This window comes from Sebastes umbrosus, chromosome 6, assembly GCF_015220745.1.
Source record: "Sebastes umbrosus isolate fSebUmb1 chromosome 6, fSebUmb1.pri, whole genome shotgun sequence".
NCBI classification, from domain to species: Eukaryota; Metazoa; Chordata; class Actinopteri; order Perciformes; family Sebastidae; genus Sebastes; species Sebastes umbrosus.
In genome coordinates this window covers 30957370-30983501 of record NC_051274.1, presented here as the reverse complement: position 1 = coordinate 30983501, position 26132 = coordinate 30957370, and the positions used below count along the sequence as shown (strand labels likewise).

General features: G+C 42.3%; 1 protein-coding gene across 2 annotated transcripts in view; it reads right to left on the bottom strand.

Moving 5' to 3' along the window:
• samd11 (sterile alpha motif domain containing 11) overlaps positions 1 to 25824 on the bottom strand; it is a 110150-nt gene extending 84326 nt beyond the window's left edge. The window contains exons 1-3 of one of the 2 annotated variants that reach the window (XM_037772461.1): positions 25760 to 25775; positions 25652 to 25654; positions 21313 to 21438 (exon numbers count right to left, since the gene is read on the bottom strand). The gene's annotated coding sequence lies outside the window, so the exon portion shown is untranslated. Of the gene's footprint in view, positions 1 to 21312; positions 21439 to 25651 lie in introns of both variants that reach the window. The other variant, XM_037772460.1, reaches the window with a different exon arrangement.
• Between the last annotated feature and the right edge of the window lie 308 nt (positions 25825 to 26132).

Genomic DNA, 26132 nt, shown 5'->3' with positions numbered 1-26132 from the left:
TGAATCAATTAAAAGACAAATATAGGGTCTGCTTGATTGGCTGGGTATTTGTATGAAAGACATATGACCAGCTGCTACAGTATATGCACTAGGGTTGGGACGATACACCTATCTCCCGATTCGAAACGTTCACGATACTTGGGTGCCGATTCGATATGTATTGCGATTCGATATTGAGATTTATTGTTTTTTTAACACTAGACCATGGGGAAAATGTTTAATCGTACACTTCTAGGAACTTTTACTTTGGAAAATATCTAAATCAATACAGTAAGAATGTTCTAATTTCAGCATGTATGTAGTCAGAGATGTCCTGAAGTCAAATATATCAGGATCATTATCAGGCATTATTTATTACATTTTTTCCAAGCATCCCAAAAATCAAAGAATAAAGATATTTCTCTCATAAATTAGTGGTATTTTCTTTTTAATTTATAAGAGACATGTAATGTTTTATACTTCTGGTGAATATAATCCAATCAATCTTATTTCTATATATGTATTTTGTATACACAGTTCCCTTTGTTAACATCTTATTTTCAAAAACCGGACGTAGTCACACGTGTATACTTCTGCTAACTTCGCCAAGGTCGTCTCTAGCTCTCCCGTCAGCTCCGTTCTCTTTATACATCCATGGTCAGCATGCAGCTGTATTTAACATAAATGTCAGTATATGGGTGCTCTACAGTTGTAGCGTCGGCCCATTTGACCACGGAGATGAGAGCGACGGCTGTCTTGACCGCACATTACCGCGATGCGATAACGTTTCCTGTCCATGACAGAGTTAGCATGCAGCTTTAGCCGTGATGTCTAGCTCTGCTTTACCTGTTAATGTGTGAAACCCAAAGTGTTTCCATACTTTATTGGATGTGTAGTGTTTACCACTTTGGATTTAATATTTCTATTTCAAAATCGTTAACAAAAAAATCACAATACATAGGTGAATCGATTTTTTTTTTTTTCCACCCCTAATATACACATGATAGATGTGATGTTATAGTGGGACGAGTAGTATTGTTTGATCAGTTGCTCTGCCGGGACGCCCTGAATCATAGAAAATCATCCACGCTCATTTTATGGGTCAATTTTTTGCTGCCCTTAATGTTATCGAAATATGAATATCTTAAAGCTCCAGTGGGTGATATAAATTCTACCTGGGCTGACGCTCTTGTCTGTGAGAGGGAAGCTCGGTCTTAATGGGAGATCCTCATAAATACTTCAAAAGCAGGAGAGGCAACATTCAATTCTCTCTCTGCTTATCCGACAGCTTCCTGTGTTGTTTGAGAATCGGGAGTCTTAAGTCTCTCTCTCTCTCTTCTCTGCTTATCCTCCAGATTTCTGTGTTGTTTGTAGAAAGGGAATCCTAACTTCCTGTGTGGGAGAGAGGGAGAGACTGAACCTCCTCACTCAGCACCCAAGTGTTAAACAAGAGAGGCTGCTCAGGTCACTTACAGGTCAGGAGAAAACACCACCTCCCGGGACGAAAATGTGCCACATGTGGAAGACTGTTTAGAGAGGACTGATACTATTTTATAAAAAGACAAAAAAAACAGGTTCATGGCAGAGCTCTTCGTGGGTCAAAAACATTGTATCCAACCTGAATAGGGAAGTCAAGATGGATTCTGAAAAATAAACTCAAACAGGACCCAAATCTGAAAGAACTTTTGTTGAACTAGACTTTATTTTTTTTTTAGACTTTGTTTTTTTACAAGCATATCAGAATTTGTGTTAACGCATTATTATCATGTTAACTTTGACGGCCCTCAGTATATACACATTCTCGGATCGGCTTGTAAAAAAACAAACTAAACTCTAGTTCAACACAAGTTCTTTCAGATTCAGATTCAGAGAGGAAGCAGTTTTTGACCGCAGTGAAAATGTTGTTTTTGAACACCTGTCATGCCGCTGGGCGCGCCACAAACTACAAACTGAGGCAATAATTAGGGGCGGCATGAAGATAAATAGATGCATATCTGCCCTATTTAGTATATATTGAGCTAAAAAATGTCAATATATTGAAATGTAGTTGCATCACTCACTAAAAGTACAGATACAAAAGCGGTAAGTAGAAGGTCTGGAGAAAAATAAGTGAAACTACAGTTCTTGGTAAGTTTTGAAATCGGTCTTCTGAGCTGTCACACTCAATCTGTGCTTGTTGTCACAGCAAACTGTCAGTCAGGGAACTTCTCCACTCACTGCTCGTGGCCAAAAAAGACGGGCTGCAAAACCACTTCAGCGGTAAGAACGAGCCGAAAAAACCAACTTCACATCGAGTAGGATGGAGTTTTATCTTGATGTGACCACTCACAGAGAGTGTTTTGGTGCCACTGACACTACCACCCATTCTTCAGTACGATGCTAGTCACGTATTTTTTATAACGATACATATCATATCGAAATTAAAGCCCTTGATATAAGTGCTTTACAGATTATTAATAAACAAAAAAGGAGCAAAAAGCACGAAGGTCAACAAAGCACAAGGAAGCTCGGATTACAACATGCACAGAGAGAGAGTGACTTCATTCTCTGCTCAGGTAGACATTACTCCTCTATATCTTTACATAGCAAATAGTTGTTTGCTGCTATATTAATGCTCTGGATATCGAATTTAGCAACTTTAATTTCCATTTACCTGGGTTGACTACAAGACTAGCATCGGGGGTAACCATTTTGGATAAATGCGTGAAATTTCCAAGTTGGAACAACGATAGGTTTTCCCATTCTCCCCATTCTGCCGACATGGCGTAAATGCAATAAATAAAGTGATAAAAGCCCTTGAAATCCTGTAATATATCAGTTTGCTTACCAGTCTGGGTCTAAGAACTGAATCAAACCTAACAGGTTCTTTCCATTTTGCTGGAAAAGGTGGGAGCCGTTTTTATACAGGTACAAGTAGATGCACGTGCTTGCACGCCACCCACTCATCAGAGACGCTCCAGTCAGGATGTTGTCCGCACAGATGTTTAGTCTGCCCTGAGCAGCGCACTGCCTTGTGTTTTTATTGGCCCTCTGAATCCACTGGCTTTCCATTGCCTTGGTCACTACGTCCCCCACCCAACCCGACCCACACAAACATACGCCAAGCCTTTGAGGTAGAGCGTCAAAGGGTGGAGGAGCAGGGAAGGGGACAGAGGTAGGAAGCGAGCGAGCGAGCTGCTGCCAGATCCTCGAGGCCGCGGACGAGGCCGTATAAACAAGACAAGAGTGGTGCGGCCACCAGGGATTGGTACATTGTCCCAGTGGAAAACGTCTGGCCCCGGATGACTCAGCCTCCGACACAGCACAGGAGGAACGGAGAGACACTGCTCTGTCCCAAACAGTTTCCAGACTATCCAAAATAGGCCTGTTAATCCCCAACTGATGGTAACCAAATGTCAAGTGAAGGATGAGAGTGTTTGTCGGTCGTAGCGTAATTTCCCAGTCACAACAGAAAAACTTCCAAACCTGCTTTCAGTACTGCAGCACATGATCAGAGGCCATAAATATGTAACGGGCGTCTTCAGCCTGCAGTTATTTACTGTGAGCATAAATCAGGTGATAGCATGGCATCTGATTTATGTAGGTGTGTATCCTGCATGTGTGTTTGCAAAGACCGGGAACTAAATTCTGCATTCCTCAGGATCAAATTCAAGAAAATCAAATTATGCTGTACTAAGATCATTTTGGTGTTCTTATGAAACCACAGAATTTCATGCATTTTCCCCCAAGGACCATCTGCTCATTGCACATGATAAATGAGTGCCAATCAGACGCCCCAGCACTGAGTTAAGTGCAGCCGTGCTCCCTGGTCTGAGTCAGGTGCGAGTTTAAGGACACCCGCGGTCAGAGGGAAGGAGGACAGGGGTTGGGGAGGGAAGAGGGGGGAGGGATCCAGGAATGCACGGCAGGGCGGCTGCCTTGGCAGGTAGATGAAGTGAGGATCACACGGGCCGGCGTGGGGGTGATTAATGCGCGGGGGAATGCACGGGAAGGAAAACAAGGCCATAAATCAGCCGCCGGGCCTCCATGCTAATTGTAATTGAAATGAATTTGTCTGGCCCGTAGAGCGGGGAATTGCAATTGCTATTGACCAATAGGGCCCAAGTGATCCGAGGGAAAAGAAACGGGGAGTGCGGCGTTGTCCGTGCCAAGATCAATGCGTAACCCGGCGATGGTATTTGTGTCCCGTAAATAAAGGTGGTTTGTATTAGGTGAGTTATTGTGTTGGTCAATGCGATGATGGAGCCGTTACTCAGGGTATAGGGTGCTCTGACTTTTGGCCACAATTTAGTTGTGAGCTGGAATTGTTTAAATAATAATGTGAAGTACACAGAGGTGAGGCTACAGAGGGGAATCACTCCTGAGATTGCTTTAGCCCGGCCCATTTGTTGTTGTTTTTTTCTACTGCCTCAGAACGAAAAGTGTGCAACATTGCCCTGTGAGAAAGAGAAAACTTCATGTATTGCTCTTATATAGCCTGCATGTAGTCTACTGTATTCTGTGCTGCAAAATCTCATGCATAAAATGTAGAGGTGTCAGCCTTCCAGCCTGTTTTTTTTTTTTTTTTTAAACCCCCAACCCTCCAGTTCGCCTCCCACAGCCTAGCAGGTAGCTCCCCATTCATTAACCTAACCGCTCACTAACTAATTGGGACATGCACAGACCTGTCAGTGAGTGTAGGTGTGTATTTAAAATTAATTTGAGGATAGAGGACGGTAGGTCTGAAGAAAAGACACAAGAAAGAACAAAGGTTTTTTGATGCGATACATTCTGCGGTGTTGAATTGAACAGCCTTTTGAATGATTACTGTAAATGTTGCGATGCTCATCTTCTTCAATCAAAACTGTCCTGTATTCAAGTCCACAACAGTTCATTCCAAAATGAGACATTCAGAGACACAAACTGACTTCAGGCATAACAGCTAAGTAGTTAATTTTTACAAACCGAATCATTTGTATTTCAATTGAGGTAACAATATATTTCTCTACTGTTATAAAATGAAACTCTAAATTAACAACCTTGCTCAAAGCTAAAAGCAAAAGTAGCCTTGGATAATAGGGATCCGTGTTGTGTTGAGCACCCAGCAGAGTATTCACTGCTCTTTTCTCTCTGGGATTCGGTCTCCATGTTGTGATCCAATAACGTTCCCCCATGAGACTGCAAATAGCATCCCAACCCCGCTGCAGGAAAATAACATCCTCTTCCATTCATACACAGAGGAATACCGAGTTTCATAACGCACTGCTCCCTCATCAGGACACGCTTAAATGACACCGTATCTATGCGGGCTACTCACTCACACCGTTTCCAGTGTTGAATATGCAAACACTCTCAGTGAAGCACTATGAGCAGAGTTTTGCGTTACTCGCGGGGCGATTCTTCGCTGTTTGAAATTACTTTAGAAGATTTCACATGCTCTGCGACAAACTACACAACAAGCGTTCGCCCCCGCAATTTCTAGCTCTTTGAACCCTGTGGGTGCAACGAACAATAGGAACAAAGCATTGTTTTTCAATTGTGTGTGACAGTGTGGGCTGCTCAGTGCAGAGGCCTTTGCCCTAACTACTGGGGATGTGTTTGCTAAACGAGCCAGAGCAACACCACGGAGCCCACAAGGCTCCACGCTCTCTGATACGACCAGGGGCTTTTCTCTGCCTGCACACTCCCTCCACCGCCGTATCGCCTCCCCCCCCCCCATCCTTCCTCTCCGTCAGGAATCTATATTTCATAAGCGAGCTGTGGAGCTCCAGTGCCCAATTATCAGCAGATAAGGCGCAGGAAGCCCTGGAGCGCCGGCACGGCTATTTAGACGGGGCGGGGGGAAGGAGCTGGAGAACGAAAGGCAGGCAGGGACCCAACCCCCCAGGGGCACTTCGCCCTCACCACGCTATTTTTTTCTTCCTTCTCTTTTTTTTCTTTTCTCTCCCTCGCTGACAGCCTCCTCCTCCCCCCCCCTTACCTTAGCGGCAGGGTTCAATTAGTGCCGGCGGCGGCTAGCACCCGCAGCCCCACTCAGCCCGGGAGCTGGAGCCTCTATCAGCACACACCAACAACACGCAAGGCTGAGTCCAACTAGCAAACTAACGTCAAGGCAACTTCTATGTTGGCCTCACACACACAGGCACGTGCACGTATGCGCACACACACACACACACACACACACACACACACACACACACACACACACACACACACACACACACACACACACACACACACACACACACACACACACACACACACACACACACACACACACACACACACAATCTGAGAGGCTTTTAGTATCTCAGCCATGAGCACAGCAGGGTCATCCATATAAAATTTAAAGTCAAAACTGAGGTAAACTTTGTTTTTTTCTTGAAACCACAACACGGAGGTAAGAATGATTCCACTGCTCGCTTTACAAACCACAATCTCTCTGCAGAAATACAACACCGATATTCATTCTTGCAGTTTATAATCATGTCCGATTAATCTCTAGGGGAATACATTTGACCATCTGTGAAATCATTAAGAGTGGTGAAAAAAATTCACCTATGTATTGCGATTTTTTTTTTACGATTTTGAAACCTATTTTTTAATGCCAGAATTGATATATTTGCTTCATTTGAGTCTATGTGGAGGTAGAAGGAAGTTACCGCTTTTATTGTTGTAGTCTGAGTAACGTGACGTCATATCCGTTCTGTGTCTGTCACTCAAAACCAACAGTAGCCGGCCGGCTGTAGTGAGCAGAAAATGGTCGGCGTGGACACGACCTGCACCCTCACATGTTAAATCCAGCATGGTAAACACTACACATCCAGTAAAGTATGGAAACACTTTGGGTTTCACACATTGCAGGAAAAGCAGAGCTAGACATCACGGCTAAAGCTGCATGCTAACTCTGTCATGGACAGGAAACGTTATCGTATTGAGGTAATGTGCGGTCAAGCCGGCCGTCACTCTCATCTCCGTGGTCAAATCGTCCGACGCTACAACTGTAGAGCACCCATATACTGACATTTATGTTAAATACAGCTGCATGCTGACCATGGATGTATAAAGAGAACGGAGCTGACGGGAGAGCTAGAGACGGACTTGGAGAAGTTAGAGGAAGTATACACGTGTGACTACATCCGGTTTTCAAAATAAGATGTTAACAAAGGGAACTGTATATACAAAATGCATATATGGAAATAAGATTGATTGGATTATATTCACCAGAAGTATAAAACATTAAATGTCCCTTAAAAATTAAATAGAAAATACCACTAATTTGTGAGGGAAATGTTTGATTTTCAGGTTGCTTGGAAAAAATAATGACTGAAATATTTGACTTCAGGACATCTCTGACTACATACATGCTGAAAATCAAATATTTTATTGTATTAATTTAGATATTTCCCAAAGTAAAAGTCCCTAGAAGTGTATGATTCAACTTTAAAATAAATAATAATAAATAAATCTCAATATCGAATCTCAATACTTGTAGAATCACAATACTTAAAAAATCGCAACACATATCCAATCAGCACTCAAGTATCGTGAAAGTATAGAATCAGGAGATAGGTGTATCGTCCTAGCCATAGAAATCATGGCCAACTACGCCAAGTATTTCCTGTTATTTCACCATTTCTCATATACGTTAATGCTGCCTCCTCAGACTGGCACATTTAATTCAAAACTTTTCACACTCCTCCGTTGCCCCAGACTTCTATTAGCAAGGGGGTAAAACTCAATGTGCCTCCCACATTTTCAGACCCCAACAGAAGAAAAAAAAAGAAAAAACACGCTCCAACCGCCAATGCTGAGCAAGGTCGGCCAGGGGTCAGGCACAGCTCACGGATACGAGACGGATATCGATTCTCTGGGACAGGCCGCAAGCACACACACACACACTTTCTTTCCCCTCCTCTTTTTCTCTACAGTCACAGGGCAGGCATCAGCCAATAGATCAGCCAGGGGCAGGAAACGGCCTAGGTCAGAGGGGACGGTGTGTGTGTGTGTGTGTGTGTGTGTGTATGATGATAAGACTAACAGCCTGCTGAAAGCCGCTCTCACCCAGAGCTATCCAGGACCTTCAGGCGGCGCCGATTCACCTCGAAGCAGCAAAGAAAAAGAAAGACCAAACAGTGATGGAGTATTCGTCTTACTGCCACTGATAGACATGCATCTACACGCACATGCACACACTCAACACGCTCTGTAATCGTTGTCCTGTTTCAGAGTGACACCCAAGTTGTTGTTGTTTTCCATCAGTTGGAAGTTGATATTATAGAACATTTGTCACCGCAGGAGAGTGTGTGTTGTTGTTGCTGTCGCCTAGTGGTCTGTGTTAGAGGATCCGCCGATGGCAGAGAGAGAGACTGGGGTTAAGACCGAGGGGAGGCGAAGGCTTCAGCGGCCCCGGGTAGACCGGAGGCTCAGCTGGAGCCGCGCACATACAGCATCAGCGGTGCATGGGTCGTCATGTGTGCGCACGTGCTATGTATGATTGCTGTGCATGAGTGAATAAGTTAAGTGTATGCCTGAGTGTGTGTGTGTGCGTCTGTACTGTATATGTGAGAGAAAGTCAGGGGGCAGTGAAGCGGAGGAGGGCAGGCAATGCTCCCAGGCATAGAAAGCAGGCCAACTCCATCTCCCACTATGGAGAGCTTCAAAGAGATGGGGTAGTAAAAGGAGAAATGGTAAAGTACGCCTGGTTATCTCAGTTAAGTTGTGTGAGGTGAGCTGTTATGTTGTATTCAAACTAACAACATACAATTGCATATTGGTATTTTTGGAATCATTGTTTCTATCATCTTTGAATCTTTTTCATGATTTATTTTCCACATAAGAATGGAAGGTGTGCTCTTTTATAGATTATGCAGGATGTGCAAAAAGAGAAAATAATACAAAATAATTTTTTCTTGGCCGTGGCTATTTTATTCCTCCCCCTGCTGCGGACTCTTTCAGTCGCTTTAACCTCAAACTACAGATGAATTTGTGACAGAGAGAGAGGAGGAAACAACCCAAAAACAAAAGATTCAGAGATACAGACAGAGAAGACAGTCAGGGGGAAGTTCACTTCCCCCCTGACGCTCTTGTTCCACGGTGAGAATCCCCCGGCCGGTAGCCTCAGACATCTGGTTCCAGTTAGCTCTCAGCGCTTTGACGCGTTTCCTGTGCTGCTGCTGCTCCACGCTGCCACGGCCACGACGCAGCCCTCCCAACGCCACGACAGCCAAACTCTCTGGAGATAATGTACTAGAACTCACACACACATACACCCAAATACACAATCAGCCACACGTCTACTGTATGTTGAAACAGGCCAGAAGAGGCTGTATTCATGTATGATATTTATTCAGACCGTGCTGTAGTTGCTAAAAAGTTTCTCAGAGGCCTCAGACAATATGTTACAGGTCTAAAAGAACAAGTCGTGGGAGGAGTGATATCATAACCAGAGTTACACTATTAATCTGTTTTGATGCTATCACATATTTACACAACAGAGAAGTGAGTGATACTTTTCTAACCATTTCCATATATAACCACTCTGCTAAGGAGGAAGTGTTTTATCACAGTATCTTCAACAGGAAAACAAGGACGGAGAAACAGATTGATCTGTTCAGAGGAAGGCTAGCAGGCAGAGAAAGTGAAAACCAAACCTAGATCGAACAGAAGTAGACCGACAAGATGAAAATCAAAGATGCGATTTTACTCTATTCTCGTATCAGTTATTAGTCTACACAAACTCATTTCACAGCGGACATTTTGACTTGTCATAGCAGGAGAGGCACAGGTGTCTCTAATAACGTTAACAATGGATCAGTTCCATTATACGTCCCAGTAAGCCATGATAGTGTCAACCAACGTGCACAATACCAGGACCCTGAAACTGGGTCACCTAAACTGAATGCAGTCATTGTTAATGTTCTTCATTACACCTGAGCTTCTCCTGCCGTGACAAGTCAAAATGTCTGCTGTGAAGAAAGCCTCTATTAGCAGCCTATTTTTGCCAGATGACTTCAGCTTAGTATTTGTTTATATTTTATAACCTTAAAAGATGCTAAATATGAGATTGGGAGCATTTCTATTTCCTCCGCACGGCTCTCAACATGGCGACGGCTGAGCCGGCGGCTCGTAGCTAACGGGGCTAACAGTGCTAGACATGAAAACAACTGCTGACAGAGGTAACAGTGTTAACCTAGGGGGGAACCGTAGGGTGGGTGCTACGCTTCTGCAGCGGTGCTGTCGGCTGGGACGGCGTTATCAGCTGTAACCGCTGTATGAGAGCAGCGCAGAGTGGCGGCAGTGAGCTAGCCAATGGTGCACTCCATAAAAACATGTCCAGAAATTTACTCCAACCTTACTCCAAAATACATTCAGTCATACAATACAGTCATTAGGCCTGTCAATTGATTCAAATATTAAACCGCGATTAATCGGAAATTAATCACACATTTTCTGTCTGTTCAAAATGTACCTTAAAAGGGAGATTTGTCAAGTATTTTATACTCGTATCAACATGGGAGTGGACAAATATGCTGCTTTATGCAAATGTATGTATATATTTATTATTGGGAATCAATTAACAACACAAAACAATGAAAAATGTTGTCCAGAAACCCTCACAGGTACTGCGTTTAGCATAAAACAATATGCTCAAATCATAACATGGCAAACTGCAGCCCAACAGGCAACAACAGCTGTCAGTGTGTCAGTGTGCTGACTTGACTATGACTTGCCCAAAACTGCATGTGATTATCATAAAGTGGGCATGTCTGTAAAGGGGAGACTCGTGGGTACTCATAGAACCCATATTCATTCACATATCTTGAGGTCAGAGGTCAAGGGACCCCTTTGAAAATGGCCATGCCAGTTTTTCCTCGCCAAAATTTAGCGCAAGTTCGGAGCGTTATTTAACCTTCTTCGTGACAAACTAGTTTAACATGGTTGGCCAATGGATTCCTTAGCTTTTCTAGTTTCTTCATTCTAGTTTTAAAACTGAAATTTGCGTTAACGCATTATTATCGCACTAACTTTGTCAGCCCTAACTGTTACCTAACATTAAGCAAAAGAAATAAATAAATAAAGAGGACACGATTTTGTACTTTTTGTCATAGTAATGTACAAAAAAAGAAAAATCACACTTACAAGACATTCAATCCACTGTAAGACACTGTTGGACTATGACAGCAGCTGTGTACGGCATCGTGCAGCAGATGTCTGCTGCTGTTCACATTTCGTACCTGAGCTGCTGAGGCAAATTCCTGCCATCTACATTGATATGGCAATAAAGTACTGAGGCTTGAGTCTGATACACAGTAACAAGGATGCTCTGAGGCACACACTGTATTTTGACCTGTCAGTTTTGGGAACTAACAGCACAGCATGTCATGTCACTCACAGTGTGGAGGACTGCAACGTTTCAGTGCAACTACCCACTAAATCAACCACAATGCCTTTCAGTGAGGTGATTCCCTGTGTGGGGGAGTGGAAAAGGGTGACCCCAGAATGGAGAAAGACATACAAGAGGTACCAAAAAAAAGACAACAAAAAACATGAGCCCACACAGTCCTGCTGCTCAGCAGAGGAACCTCGTAGGCCACACCGGGGATTACGGGTAGTGAAAGTGAGAACGTGGGGGTTGAGAGAGAAACAAAAGTGCAACGAAGAGGAGGTGAAGAGACAGGAAGTAGCTTCATAAAGGCTTTCCTGCGTTGGAGGGACTCCCTACACCACGCAAGTTCTCTATAAACACAGAACAAAGAGCTTTCTCTGAAATCATACGGTGACTGGAAATTTACCATCCTCGTATTCACCTACCTCGATAGATAGGCCACGCTAGGTCACATCTAAATTTACCTGTGGTATGCTGTAGACCTGAAATATTGACATACAGTTAATCTATACAATTCAATCTCTTCTTAGAGAGAAATGTATAAAAAAAATATACACCAATAATGCAATACCTTTGCATTTCTCTCAACTCGTAGGAAATAATGTACAGACACCTCTCTCTCCAAATTCAATTTAAACTAAAAACATGTTTAGACTCGACTTTAATTGCTCCCAATCGGGGGTGAGCACGAGCAAACGAGGACAAATGAAAGTTTAAGGAGGCAGTATTGATTTGTGTGGAGGTCAGGGGTAGGTCACCCCTATCAGAGAATCAACAAACAGCCGGCAGCACCCTCCTCAGCTAAGCCAATCACCTTCTGACCCGGCCCACCGTTACCATGGCAAATGACCCTGAACCACACAGACCAGCTTCTGACTGAGTGAAAGCAGCAAAGTGGAGCTCCGCAGAAGATGGTGGAGCTACAACAAATCCTCCACTAAAGCCTGTTAACTATGCTGTCGTGCTATGTTTTTATAAAATCACCCTTATTTGCATGACTCTCTTCCGGCAAATGAGGTACTGAAAGTTTATTAACACGTTTGAAGAGTTTTGTTTGGTGTAAAGTATTACAGTCGAACTAGGGCTGTCAATCAAATCAAATAGTTAATCGTAATTAATCGCAAATTAATCACACATTTTTATCCGTTCAAAATGTACCTTGAAGGGAGATTTGTCAAGTATTTAATACTCTTAAGCTGTTTATGTCTAGTGTTATTATGAAGATCAACTTCTTGTGTAATTATTAGGGCTGTCAATCGATTCAAATATTTAATCGCAATTAATCACACGTTTTTATCTGTTCAAATGTACAGCAGCCGTCAGTGTGTCAGTGTGCTAACAGTGCTTACAGTACTTTACAAGTACATAAAAATGATCTTATTTTTGATTCTAGCATATATTTTCCATATTCTTCTGATATGCATCACCATCAGAAACAAATATTCTTATTAATATACAGCCCAGCCAAATCATTCCCATGTCCTGCCCTTCCCATGGATCCTCTTTTTCTAGCCATTTTGATGGACAAAATCTGAGATTCTTCCCTTCACCCAGTCTTTCCATCTTACACCCCCTCCCTCCCTGGGAGGCAGGCAGGCAGGCGGTGGTGGTAACCAAGCCTCTGGCAGTGTGTTCCTATCCTGCAGGAGCCCTCAGGTTCCAACCTGTCAATATCCCAGGCAGCGTCTTGGCTCTGCTGTGGCTCAGTTAACCTCCTCACCCACTGCAACCGCACAAGGGGCTCCTGTCCCTCTGCCAGCCCAGAGACAAGCTCGACCCCCCCCCCTCCCCCCCACCACCACCACCACCACCACCACCAATCCCCCTCCGATCCAACTCACACTGCGCTCACATCCGTAAAGGGCAGCACCCTGGCAGCAACAGCGAGCAATATGGCAGCTGACGGCAGTTTTCTGCTCGCTGACGTCTCAGATGTTTTTGGATGACGGTCACGTTGGAAGCTCGCGGAGGGTAAAGAGAGAGAAGATATTGGAGAAAAGTCTAAAGCCTGAAGGACAGAAAAGCTCAGTGACTCGGTGACAAAAGGTCCCGTCGTCTCGTCATCTGTATCAATTTCAGGGAGAGGAAGGGTCAACGTGAAAAAGAACTGATGTATTAACACGATGCTGAGAGGAGTTTTAGAGTAATGTAAGGGGATGTGTAAAGTTGTGAGAAAGACAGAAAGTCAACGGGAGGGTTTTTAGTGTTGGTGTGTTTGTAATCTACACATGCACACAGGCCTGATCCCAAGCGTGGTAACAAGCGTGTGGCAGCATGTCACCCGTCCCCACGCACTCAAACACACACACACACACACACACACACACACACACACACACACACACACTCCTCCGTGGCTGACTGCAAGGCACCGCGGCTGTCTGCTGGGAGCTCAGGTTACGGCCGACCGGCGGGACAGACTTTATGGACGCCTCTCTCTCCCACACCCACTCTCCCCCTCCGCACGGCTCCGGAGGAGGTATCGGGTTGCCGGTTCAGCGCCGGCCAGGCTTGGCGCTGGCGGCAGCTTGTGATCTTGGGTGCCTGTGTGTGTGTGTGTGTGTTTTATCTCCCACTCTTTGAGGGTATCGGCACACAACGCTGCTGTCTCCTCCAGGTATGTAGGTGTGATTTACAGAGTAGACGCTTCGCAGTCATGCGCACACACACGGGCGCAAAATCCAACCTTTTCCTCTGCTCCGAAGCACCTAGAATATTTTATACTGCATTACACAGACCAAGGTGTTATAAGAAGAGATGGAGAGTTTAAACCCAAATTACAAAGAAACTCGTGTTCTCACTTCCCTCTAGGTGTCTAGCCATGTAAATAGTTTGGGTTTTATTTTGAGGTATCCGTTTCTGAGATTTTGCTGCCATCTGAGTACTTTAGAGGTAAATTAAATTTGACTGCATGTCAAGTGACAATATCTGGGTCACTGGAACTACTTTCTACTGCAAAAACATCTCTATGAAAACTGTTAAGAGGGTTTGGTGGATTATCAGGGACATTATATCTGGAAAGCTATGTTGCCATTGATTTACAAATGTTTTAATGCCGTGAGCAACACAAACTAAATTCCATTCTCTGTTATACTGAAAAGCAGCATAAATCTTAGTGAGAGTGACCTTAAAACCTGGACAAATAAAACCAAAACGATCTGCATGGCTAGATACCACAAGAAGTAAGTGAAAAATTTGTTTTCCTTTGTGTCATTTTGATGAACTGACCCTTTAAAAAGGGCCGCTCTAGTGATGTATTATTATACTTCCATAAAGCGGACCTTAAAATAAAAAAAAGAAAGGTAAAAATCAATGTTGCAAAGGCCCAGATGTCCTAACATTTAGTGCCTAGTATGGAACGAACACCAAAAACCGGATCCTTCACGTAGACTGTATAAAAAAAGAAGTGGACGTAGTCACCGTGATGTCAACCATAAGCCTTGAGTTCGGCATTTTGGCTGTCGCCATCTTGGTTATTTGCAACCAGAAGTGACACGAGAGGGTGGAGCTAAGTACAACAGCACACTGAATTAAACATTTTTAGGCGACCAAAAAGGTTCTAATTAACTTTCATAAACTGAAAACACACGTTGAAGGGGTTAAAGTCGTGAGACAGAAACACAAACAACTCCCAGACCGGACAACGCCGTGGTAACGACCTGTCAATCACAAGGTAGCCCCGGCCTAAAGCAACCCCTGCTTTATGGTCTATTTGACTCTAAATGGGACCATAATTTACTAAATGAACATCATGCTGTATTGAAGAAGACTTGAAACTATCGACTGAGACCATAAACTCATATTTACAATGTTTACTGAGGTAATAAATCAAGTGAGAAGTAGGCTCATTTTCTCATAGACTTCTATACAACCAGACTTCTTTATGCAACCAGAGGAGTCGCCCCCTGCTGGCTATTAGAAAAAAATGCAAGATTAAGATATTGGCTTCACTTTTCAGACCCTGGATCACTGATCCTACATTTCCAATAATGCTTTCTCAGATTGTCAAAGCTCCTCTAGAGCCACAGACTATTAGAATAAATTTACATGTGAAATAGATGATGTGTCCCTTACAAAAAAGAATTCCTATGTTTCATGACTATCACAATTATAGATACTAAAGACAAGAACGTCACCAACAGCATCTATGCGGCTTCCTAATCCCATGATGCTATCTGTCATCTGAGAGAGCTCTGCCTCTCTGTAAAGCTCGCTCTTGCAGGAAGGAGTTGCGGGGAAGGTGCACTCGCAGGTCAACATGTAAGAGACCTCCTATATGCAAGGACCTTGTGACGGTTCTGCCGCTGGCTCGCTTGCTAGCCCGGCATGGAACGGCACTCATGAATAATACATGGGGACATCTGCCACCCCTGAATTATAGATCTGTGGAGGCCCCAGCATATGGGAACAGCCCAGCAAGTGCTAATGGCTAACTCCCCATGACAAAATATGGGTTAGAGACACGTGAATGATAGTCGGGTCATGCAACCTTTCCGTCATGCGAGTGTGAGGTGGATCGTAAATGTGATTATTTACATGTCTGCATGTGTGTTTGTCTATCTGGAATGAGGGCAGGCTCCGATGGATAGACAAGTTAATATGACCAAAAACAAGCATCCGAATTAGCAGAAAGACACACTAGTGTGTTTGAGCAAGGCACTAAATAAACATGTTTAGGGATGCAGCTCTATAACTGATGTTGTACTCAAGACTTTCCCCACAGGGGAAAAGGTGACCAGATCATTTCCATACAGGGATCAAACAGTCATTGTAACATTACAATACACCATTATGCTTTTTCTTAGCTAAATTCAGCTAAACCAGTGGATGTATCTTCGAAATAGCCTCAGACACCCACAGCATAACAAGCGCTGGCTAATGTCTTTTATGTAGGCTTCCTCCTGCTGAAGTGCAGCCTGCTTGAATATTCTATACTCTCTGGTTGCAAGTCTCTTTAAAGAAGCAGAGACGGGACGGGGGGTTGGAGGAGTGGTGGGGGGGGTTCTTCCAGTCCAGTCGAGCAGGAGGCCCGGTCTACCGGGGACCAGTTCGATCTCCGCCTTTCTCTCCAGGATTATCCTCTTATCAGCACCGCAAAAGCCAGGCTAAGAAGCGCCACTAATTAGCCTATCTTTAATTAACGAGCACCTCGCTCCAAAACCACCCACGGTCCATGTAGGCTCCCACTTGGAAGGCAGGCAGTGCGGCGTAAAGATGAGCAGACTTAATCTTGTTTTTGTCTCGAGTAAGAGAGAGTTGAACGTGTAGAAAAGGCCAAAGTTCATCTGCAAGTAGTTGGGGAGTCGCAGCGTGCAGAACGTCCCCTCATGCTTGCGCGCTTGCAAACAAGCCTTTCTACACCGCAGGTTTCAAAGGGAATCCTACCACCCACCACTGTTCCACTTTGTTGTGCATGTGTGTTTGCGATGTGTCTGCGCGTTCATTTGAGTGTATGCCCAAGTGTGTGGATTACTGCACTCAAATTATGCTACCACTCACCATCACTGACAGACTTAAATTTCCAGGCTTACTAAAGCCTCCTCCGAATCTACAATGGAAACATATGTGGGAGAAGATGAGGGACAGAAATCACCTCAATGCGCCTCCATGAAGTTTAGAAGGTAAAAGGTTCACAAACCCACTCTACCCCGGCACTTTTTGGAGAAGGCTCTAGACTGGAAGGTTTAATAGTAGGGCTGGGACAATACACCCATCTCCTGATTCAATACTATCACGATACTTGTGATTCGATATTCCGATTTATTGTGATTTTTGTTAACTCTTTTACCACTAGACCATGGGAAAAAAGTTGAATCATACACTTCCACTGACTTTTACTTTGGAAAATATCTAAATCAATACAGTAAAAATGTTTGATTTTCAGCATATACAGTATGTAGTCAGAGATGTTCTGGAGTCAAACATATCAGTCATTGTCAGGCATTATTTATTAATACATTTCCCTCACAAATAAGTGGTTATATTCTTTAAATTTATAAGGGACATGTTTTAAACTACTGGTGAATATAATCTATCAATTTTATTTCCATATATGTATTTTGTATATACAGTTCCCTTTGTCAACACCTTATTTTGAAAACCGGACGTAGTCACACGTGTATACTTCCTTTAACTTCTCCAAGCCCGTCGCTAGCTCTCTCATCAGCTCCGTTCTCTTTATACATCCATGGTCAGCTCCATCGGGGCCGTTTGAATGCATTCAACATAAATATCAGTATATGGGTGCTCTACAGTTGTAGCGTCGGCCCATTTGACCATGGAGATGAGAGTGACGGCCGGCTTGATCGCACGTTACCGTGATATGATAACGTTTCCTGTCCATGACAGAGTAAGCATGCAGCTTTAGTCGTGACGTCTAGCTCTGCTTTTCCTGCAATGTGTGAAACCCAAAGTGTTTCCATACTTTACTGGATGTGTAATGTTTACCACGCTGGATATAAAATGTGAGGTTGCAGGTCATATCCACGTTACTCAGACTACAACAATAAAAGCGGTAACTTCCTTCTACCTCTGCATAGACTCAGATGAAGCAAATATATTGATCCTGGCATTAAAAAAAATCCATTTCAAAACAAAATCGCGATACATCAGTGAATCTATTTTTTTTCTCGCCCCTAAGTAATATATACAGTCGCATACATTTGAATACTTTCAATAAAGTGACATGGTAAATAATAACACAAACTTCAGCACTATTGGTCTGCTAATTATTGTGCTAATAGAATCAGAGAGGACTGGGTCATTTGAAGGGGAGTGAGAGCAAGACGGCCCGCAGATGAAAAGAGACAAGGGGAGACAGGGAGAGAGAACGCCAACGGTGCCCTGGTCTGGCCTGGCCTGGCACCGCCAAGCGGGAGGGGCTGCGGCGGCCCCAGCATGCATACATTAGCGGTGCTTAGGCGCACTAATTGCTTCTCACTTAGACAAATCTCCTGCAAATCACGGCTGCGCCGCCAGCACTGCCCAGGCCCCCCGGGAAGGAGAGACGGCAGGCAGGCGGACGGAACGAGGAGGAAGAGGAGGAGGAGGAGGAGGAGGAGGAAGAGGGGGGTGGCGAGTGGAGCGTGTGTACCAGAGGCGCCTCGGAGCAGGATGGAGGAGGAAGGAGAGGAGGAGGAGGAGGGGGGCGCTCCCAAGAGAATGGAGAGAAACGAAGAGAGAGAGGGAGAGAGAAAAAAGCTCCAACACTTCAAGAGTGCCTCTTTCTCTCTGCTCATCCATAGTCCAGGCTGAGTGCCCCCCCCCACAACCTCTTACACCCCTACCCTCAGAAGCCCCACCGCTGCTCCGCTCCTCCAACGCTCCATCCCTCCATCCCCCCCTCTTCTACCAGCTCTCAGATCTCTGCTGTGCCCCCTCGCTCGCCCCTCCTTTCTCTCTCGCTCTCCCTCCCTCTCCATCGTTCTATAGAAAAGTGGAGGAAAGATGAAACTCTACAAAGAGGGAAAAAAAATCAATAACACAGATGGATAGCTGGATAACAGGGTCCGGCATGCTTCGGCGGTGAGGCAATCCAGAGGGTGCCCACACAACTTCCACACAGGCGGAGAGACGGGCAAAAACAAGACGCTGGGAAGAGGGTGGTAATCAGCCTCAGGAAGCCAACATCATCCACAAAACACAACTTCACACAAACGCGTACTACAATGTATGGCTGCATGCATACACCGACATATGTACATGAAGGCCAACGCGCAAAATATAAACAAAAACATCCACAGAAGCACACATCATATCCTCAGCCCAACGCAGCTAATTGGGGAAATATTACAAAACAGGTAACCTGAGGTGAAAGAAAATAGCTGTCTGTAACAATAACATAGATATCATGCATAAGATCAATATTATAGCACGGTCTGCATCATTCTACTAGGGTTATTAGAGATATTGGGTGGCTAAAGGCAACTCTTCTCTTGTTAGCTGTGGTTTAAGGTACCACATGGGGCTCATCAAGAACAATGTACACAATATACTGCACAAACATTGCCCGCATTTTAGTATTCATTATCAAGGTAGGAAAGCAAGTAGCAGGAGGTAAGTCACCTGAGTATATTTCTGTATTACTTTTTTACGAGTTTGTGTAGTTATTACTTATTTCTAAAACTTTTTAGCTCTGTTAGTGGGAGCACACGGCTCTGCAGACATTGCTGGGTGGACGTGGCAGAGAGGCAGTGGCCTGGTGTCATACCTTAATCCAATAAAATTACACTCAGGACAGGTGACCTCCGCTAATCCTCACCAAAGGAAAACTTGCTTTCACTCAACCAACAAACTAAAGCAAAAGCCACAATTTCCATGAATGTTCTACCTTGAAGACAATTAAATTATTACCTCAAGCTTTCCAAAGATTCACCAACACAACATTAACTCCGGTCACCTCTGTGACCTTGACGAGACAGATCCAGGTACGCCAGATTATCTTAATTTAACCCCCTCTGGTCAGGTGAGGTGTGATTATCCTCACTGCGTGTGGGGTCGCCAGCACACCTTTAGTACTCTGTAGCGTTTTTCATTGTTAGATTAGCATGATCTCATTTATTTTTAGATAATAAACCTAGCATTTATAATCAAACAATCGAGTTTGGAATGTACCTGATATTATCTTAAAGGTGCTATTGATAACATTGATAACATAACACACACATCAACAACATAACCGACAATCCAGTAATACCAACGTTGTTTTACTGTTGGCTCACAAGCCTTGTTAGAAGTGGGAACTAAACGTCAGATATCTTTCACAGAGATAAACAAAACATTAATTTTGGACCCGCCAACATTTTTAAAATGATTAATTCACAATCATCATTTTTTTTCAGGAAAAGTCATACTTTTATTTGGCACCTTTGTGGATGTTTTTTTTTTTTTTTTAAATATTCATCTACATGAAAATGTTATCAATAAGACCTTTAATATAAATAGATGAACTTAATATTTATACTTTACTCTTGATGAATGACTGGAAAAGTAGTTTGGGATTAACAGAATTTTAAAATGACTTAATTCTAGGAGTAATATTAGCTGCACCAATACAGCATAAAATAACATATAAATAAAATATAACAATTTTTTTTTTTAAATATACAGAAAAAGAAAGAGGAAGCGATTTCCTTGGAACAAAAACACATTTCTATAAACTGTGATTAGAATTGAGCTTTAAAGTCCTAATTTAATGAAGCAAATGGTAAATACGGTGTTAATCTCCACTGTAAGCCTGTATGGCATCAGGCATGACATCATCAAAGACTTGTTACTTAAGCATAGAGTTGTTCCAATACCGATACCAGTATCGGAAATCGGCACCATAAATTATCCCAGAAAAAAATCAACTCGTTAAACCGTAAATCAATTCATCTTCGCCGCTCCAAAACAGTGGCCTTTGATGTGCTGTCGCCCCGGATGTATCATGGCTGAAACTACTCTTTCAGAGCAGCGAAGAAGAACTGATTGCAGGTTCGTTTGTGACGTGACGATACCAAACAACAACAATGCGGTGCTAGTGGAGAGTGTAACGGTAGTCAGAGCGAGGAAAATGTAATAATTTTCACAGTGGAAAAATCCAACAAGTAAAAGTGTACGTATTTGTTCATGTTTTACGAAGGGTTTAACCTGAGCCAGGCCATAAAACAAAGATAGGAATCGTATCACATCCATTAAATGGTCAGTAGTAAACATCTGTTAAATAATAATAATAACTACATTTGCTATATTTTTTAATCACGCTGTATCAGATCAGTACTCGCAGCCTCGGTTCATACAACCAAATATGCTAACTGATAATAAGCGTAGATTATCCACTTAGTTTCTTGTAAAACCCTCAGTAGCACATGCTGTACAATGTCAGATTGTCTCAGCAATGGTCTTAGTGATATGGATAATCAGGTTGAAATCTCCTATTTAATATGGTGACAAATTGTTTACGGTAACATTGATATTTACAGTACCTTATGACAGCCATCTGGACTCTGACGTGCTTTTGGTTGAGGGTTTCGGGTCATGTGTGATGTAGATCTGCTTGGTCTTTCCTCCCACTGGAACCAGTGCAGATTGGAGGTGATGCTTATTCGCAACTGTGGGAGAGGTGAAAAGGCGAAGACTTCATTATAATGAATGTCAATGATGATGACCCCCTTCCCCCATACACACATCACACATAAACATGCAAACACACACACAAAGATTCCATCCCGCTTTCCTCCTACAGTCCAATCTTTGTGGAAATTACTATAATCCTCTCCTGGGCATAGTGGTGATTTTCTGACTCGGCAAAGAGCCATATGACTGTGAGGTGGCCACATTGAAATTCACCTCTGAGAGCCGATGGAAGTCTGTTACAATCTGTTTGAAGCAAATCTGATATTTGTTTGGTTATATCATACACATTTTATTCCATGAAAATAATTTCTTCACTTACATCATTTCATAAGATTGAATTTAAATACTCCTTTCATTCAGTAAAAAGGACTAAGATGTGGTGAAGGATGGGTTGAAGTGAATGTTTAGGCTACATAATGTGGGTGGGAGAGCTGAAACTAACTGGTAGTCAGCGTTCAGTACACTTAAAAACACTTGAATTTTATCCAGTAATAACAATCCAACTTATTAACACATCACTACTATGAACCATGAAGCACACCGGGTACGGAGGTTATGATGAAGTTAATTTATGCATTCAAACCAACTAATAATAGTCAATCAACAGACACATTTTAAGTATTTAAGATTGCTTATTCATAGCTGAAACCTCCAATGATGCAGTTTTACAAGGTCTTTGCTCAGATGATAAATCACTAGCACCACCTACTGTCTACAGTAATCCTGGCATGAGTGTTCCCTGGTTCTCATCTACACTGAAGAGCAACAAGACCCAACACAACTACAACATAAATATTTGGTTAGAGCTCCATCTTGTGGAGAGAAACAGACAACTAATCTCACTGTCACAGCAGTGGTTCTCAACCAGGGGTCTGGGGACCCACAGAAGTCCTTGAGGGAGTTCCAGGGGGTCCCCAAAAAATGTGGAACAGCTTATTTTCATTATTTAATTTACTATAAAGTGAGCTCAATGTGAGTAAGAGTCATAAGAGTGACTATTCTGATCATAGGTTTCACTTCCTCTATAGTTATCTCCTCAGCTGTAGTTGACAACTACATCTAATCTTTTCAGATGGAGGTCCCTGAAGCAAAATCGTATCAAATGACAGGGTCTGTGACCTAATGTGTATTAATTTAGGGGTCCTTGACACAAAAAAGGTTGAGAACAACTGACTTACAGAATATGCAATAGTTATTTAATGATCTGCCTGGGGGAGTTTTTAATTCTACAACTATTTATAATTGTTAATGATATATGCAGTATACTCAGAGTTATTATTATTATGGATGAAAGCTCAAAAATATACAGTACGATGAAATCTATACAGTAATAGCATAACATAAATAATATAAAAATGCTGAAATCCTTGAGGAAGACTTTATTTGGGTGATCCATATGTCAAACTGACACACTGGTGATAAATAGTTAGTTAATATATTAGGGATGCACCGATCCAACTTTTTCAGTCCTGATACCGATAGCGGTACCTGGGCTTTGGGTATCAGCCGATATCGAGTACCGATCCGATACCAGTGTTTAATTAATAAGCTGTATGCCTCACTGTGTGGAGATGACTCGGATAATTGTCTATGCGTAAGGCAACATCAGGCCTGACTTGAACATTCTTTTCCTAACATTGTAAAGCAAAATGTGACCAATAAATAAATAAATAGATAGATGTATTTAATTGTTCTTTATTATTAAAATGATAACTTGTACACCAGCGACTTGGTGGAAAATCTTCAAAATTTACAGAAATTACAATTCAAGTGTAAACTTTTTTTACTGCTTCATATTAATTTGGTCCTGGACAAGATGCCCAGCAAGACATGGAACAGGAGGTCAGCTCTTTCTTTGTCACTGGTCAGACTCATTATACCCAGATTTTTAATTTAAACCAAACCAATACTTATACATAATTTTTTAATGAGTTAAATAAACATTGTATGTACATCTGGAATAAAAAATTGGACTTGGATATAGTTTTTAGAAAGGAAAGAGAAGATGGAGGGTTGGCTCTGTCAAATTATATCATTAAGGTAGTTTTATAACTAAGTTTGGGAACAAAGACCTCCTCATAAACATCCCGTTTCCGCAGCAAAAGTGTTTAAGCACACCTGGTATGTTCACTTCCCCCACAAACCCCTTTTTCCTTTCTCTCAACCTTCCTTCTCGTTTGATTACAGAAACCACTGGGGGTAAAAATCAGAGTTCGCCAAGAGACGGCTTCCCCACTCACAGTCTCGACTTGCCCGCTTCCCTTCACCTGTAGCCAACACCGGTCCATCATCGCTCTCCTCCATCCATCCATCAATCCATCCATCCATTCTCCTACGACCCCTCTTCACCTCATCCCCCCCACCCACGACCCTTGATCCCTATCCCCTCACTTCCTCATCCCTTCATCCCTCAAACCCTCATCCCTCAACCCTTCATCCCGTCATCCCTTAATCCCCTTATCTATCGACCCTCATCCCCCATCCCTCATCCTCCTTCCTAACCCATTCTTAACCTCCTTCGTGACAAGCTAGTATTACATGATTGGTACCAATATTCCTTAGGTTTTGTAGTTTCATATGATGCCTATGATATCTATCTTCTTTAAAACTGAGCCTGATTCGATTGTGTTAATGCTTAAAGAAATTAGTGGCGTTCAAACGAATTTGCTTCAGGTCTACATATGTATTCAGGATACTTGCTAGATAGTTACTTACATTAAAGGTCCCAATTGTAAAAAAAAGTGAGATTTTCAGGTCTTTTATATAATAAAGCAGGTTTAAGTGCTATATAAATACTGTTAAACTATCAAAACGCTCAATATACGGAGAAATACACACAGCCTGTATTCAAAAACTGTGCTTTTGAAACAAGCCGTTAGGATTTCTGTCCATTTGTGAGGTCGCAAATATTTAGTATTTAGACCATTACACAGTTTTAAACATATACATTCTAAATGTGTCCCAGTTTATATCCTGTTGCAGTGTATGTGAATAACATCAGCTGACAGGAAGTAAACATGAACCCAAGCTGTTACCTAGCAACACAATTCCATTGCAATTCTGTTGAAATGCACTAAAACAGAGCGTTTCAGACAGAGGGTAAATACAGGTATATTCAGGCCGACAGTATGAGGAAAATAATGTGTTTTTTGAACATTACAGCATGTAAACATGTTCTAATAGAAACACAAAATACAAGTTTGTACCTGAAAATGAGCACAATATGGGACCTTTAATTAAACATCCCAGACCAGTTACAGTACTCTCATGTAACTTAGTAACTGGCCTTCTTTATTTTAAACTGAATATCATAACCAAACCTCCTGTATATGAATGACAGGCAATCAGGCATCAGCTAACTAGGCTATTTGTTTTGTACTTTAAGTGAGCGCTGCTAATAGGGAGGACAGGCTACCGGTTAGCTAACTGAGCTAACGTTAGCTAACTGAGCTAACGTTAGCTCAGTGTAAGGAATGCTGTATATTTGTGACATCACAAATGGACCGATATCCTAACGGCTTGTTTCAAACGCACAGTTTCTGAATACAGGCTGTGCGTATTTCTCTCCGTATATTGAGCGTTTTGATACTTTCACAGTATTTATATAGCACTTAAATCTGCTTTATAATATAAAAGACATGAAAATCTCACTTTTTACAATATGGGACCTTTAAATAAATAAAAATAATAATAATGAAATAAAATAAATAATAAAAAATAAAGTAGATATTGACAGTAATAATAATAATTATAGGATAAATCCCAAACTACTGATAAAATAGGCTGATAAACTTTACCGTGTACAAGTAGACAATTTAACTGTTAGTGGTTATATCTAAAATCATAAATACATAAATCAAACTTTATGACGTTATCTAAAGAAACTCCGGGTCTACGACGGTCAACTACGCAACACTAGTTACCTTAAACATGTTTTCTAAACATTTTATATGACATATCCAGACCTCATTTTCACCACAGCTGTGTTTTAGGAGGTTTACGAGCAAAACTGTGAGAAACAAATCCAGCTTAGCTAGTTAGCTAATACAGCCGTTGGTGATTTAACGGTCGGTGACAGTTTCAAACTAACGGTTTCTAGGTGACCGTTACTGCTCTTCTTCACGCTGGACAGTTATTTATGTGACTAATACTTTCCGGTAAATGGTCTTTATTAACGTGGTTACTCACCGTCTGCTGATAAACGACAAATTCTGGTTTCATTCATCCATTAGGAGCTGTCTGTCTATCTGTCTGTCTGTCTGTCTGTTGTGATTGGAGGTTCAATCAGTCCTGTACCTGTCAGGTGATCAGCAGGTGATGAGCTGCTGTCTCTCAGCTCCAAATACCACATCCGGTGAGATTTCAATGTAAAATACGCATTTTGTTTTGTTTTTTGTAATAATGCAAACCAAATAACAGGCTTTTTTTTAAATAATAATAATAAAAAAGTGTACAGAAACATACAAATAGAGCACAAATGTAAATAATTGTCCCTCCATATTTTGATATTTTCCCCCCAGAGCCCCCTCCCCATTGCCAATAAGGATAACAAAAATAAATAAAAAAAAGTTAAACTAAATTACTAAAAATATTTTTAAGATTTGTCTTTGTGTTCAACTCTCTGGCTTAACTCCTGTGCTTGTTTTATGCATGTTAGTGCCCTAGATGA